This window comes from Lipotes vexillifer, unplaced genomic scaffold (genome assembly GCF_000442215.2).
Source record: "Lipotes vexillifer unplaced genomic scaffold, Lipotes_vexillifer_v1.1 scaffold1318, whole genome shotgun sequence".
NCBI lineage: Eukaryota > Metazoa > Chordata > Mammalia > Artiodactyla > Lipotidae > Lipotes > Lipotes vexillifer.
Window position 1 is genome coordinate 756,727 of NW_006772582.1, and position 2,228 is coordinate 758,954.

At 44.0% G+C, this 2,228-nt stretch overlaps 1 non-coding gene across 1 annotated transcript; it reads right to left on the reverse strand.

Annotated features, from left to right (window-relative positions):
- Positions 1–386: 386 nt before the first annotated feature.
- On the reverse strand, positions 387–457 carry TRNAE-UUC (transfer RNA glutamic acid (anticodon UUC)). Its single transcript has one exon. It is a non-coding gene; the product is annotated as a tRNA-Glu (tRNA).
- Between the last annotated feature and the right edge of the window lie 1,771 nt (positions 458–2,228).

Consider the following 2,228-nt stretch of genomic DNA (forward strand, 5'->3'; position numbering starts at 1 on the left):
CAAGATTAGGGATAATGATGTGTTTATCCTTATTAATGCCATGCCAACCTCCGAGACAGATCCATGGTTCCTCAGATAGACAACCCCAAACTTGAACACTGGCCCCAATCTACCTTTCCAGCCTTATGTCCCATCTCAGACTCCACATTCCAGCCAGACTGGCAGGACAACTCTTCCATCCTAGCCAACACCTTCTGTCTGGTAAAGATAGTGTATTCGCCACTTCCAGCACCATCTCCTCTCATGGCCTCTTCTGGGTCTCTGCCTGTGCTATCCTGCACTCCCCTTCCATAGAGCTGACTCCTCTCCCCCGGCCAAAGCACATTCTCTGACCTCTTTCCAAAGCACTTTTTTTTTTGGCCCGGTCTTGGCTTGTGGGATCTTAGTTCCCCGACCAGGAATTGAACCTGGGCCCTAGTAGTGAAAGCACTGGTCCTAACCACTGGACCACCAGGGAATTCCACGAAGCATTTTGATTATACCTTCTAGAGGACTTTTCACAGCCTGACTTGCACTCAAGATCTTTGTTAAACTCTTTGAAGACAGAAAGCACTTTTTTTTCACTCTAGTATTTGTTTATTCCTCCTCACACTCAAACATCACAGATGATAAACGTTCATTTGTGGAATCAAAGTACACTGGGGACAAGTGAATCAAATTATCCCAAAACATTAAACTTCTCCCTGTTGATAAAGTTAACACTTTTTGACAGGTCTATCTATCGTCTATCTATCTAGAGATTTCTCCAGTATAGTGGTATCCAGTATATAGTATATACTATACATAGAAATAGAGTTGTATCTATATAGAGCTCTCTCTCTTTCTGTATATATATCCTATAAATTAATGAGAAGCTGTTCATTTAAAGTAGGCAGAAGAAATGATCAGACCATTCACATAAATGAAAACTGATTGGCTGGTATATGAGAAAATGTTCAACTTCACTAGCAATCAGGCAAATAAAATTGGGTATAAAGAGATGCCCATTAGGTTTAAAAAATATATGTCTGATGATATATTCTACATACATGGCCGTAGACTGTGGTGATTATCTGCTCAGTAATTACTCCCCTTCTTATTTCTGTTGGCAAAACCTCAATTTTGTTCTAAATTTCACTTTGCTTATTCATGCACTCAAAAAAGGCTACTCCCTTCCCACCCACAGAAAAATGAATCATGTTTGCCTGAGGTTGTCAGTGGTTTCTTTCCCTTTAATAGTGATTGGTTTAGGCAAAGGCATGAATCAGTAACTTCATCCCGGCCAAGAGCTTCCCAGGAGGAAGTCTGTTTGTGTGTTGAGGTAGGGGATCAGAGCTCTGGTAGAGGTTTTCTTTATACACTAAAAGTGATATAGGGGGGCTTCCCTGGTGGCGCAGTGGTTGAGAGTCCGCCTGCCGATGCAGGGGACACGGGTTCGTGCCCCGGTCCGGGAAGATCACACATGCCACGGAGCGGCTGGGCCCGTGAGCCATGGCCGCTGAGTCTGTGCATCCGGAGCCTGTGCTCCGCAACGGGAGAGGCCACAACAGTGAGAGGCCCGCATACCGCAAAAAACAAAAAAAGAGTTGTCTAGGCATTCAGTCAATTCTTAGGCATTCATCCCCACCACATTATGGAAACTGCCCTTGTGAAGGTCACCAATGACTATATGATACGAAACCTAATGGTTAATTCTCGAGTTTCATCTAGCACGACCTCCCACCAGTATTTGACACTTGGTCAACATTTCCTTCTTGAAATATTTCTTCACTTGTCTTCTGGGACACCCACTCCTTCTTGGTTCTCTTTCTCTTCACTGCCCCCTTCTCAGCATCCTTGGTGGTCTTCCTTCGTGGGTCCTAGCACTCAATCCTTGGCCTTCTTTGCTTTATCTTCATTCACTCCCTAAATGAGCTGATTCAGTTCCATGGCTTTAAGTACCGTCTCTAAACTAACTCCTATAGCCAACTGCCTACCCAACAGCTCCATCTAGGTAGCTAATAGGCATTGCCAACTTAATGTGGTCAAATGAACTCACTTCCTCCTCCAAACTTGCTTCTTTCCCGGTGCTCCCCATCTCAGTACATGGATCACCGCTCACTCAGTTACTCAAAATAAAGATTTGTAGTCATCCTTGAGTTCATTCTTTAAGTGCAAGTTTTTTTGATGGCTTATAATGAAGGCGCTGCCAGGCAAGGGGTTATTGGGACAACTCACTTTCATACTATGGGACCCTAGTTGAGAAAACG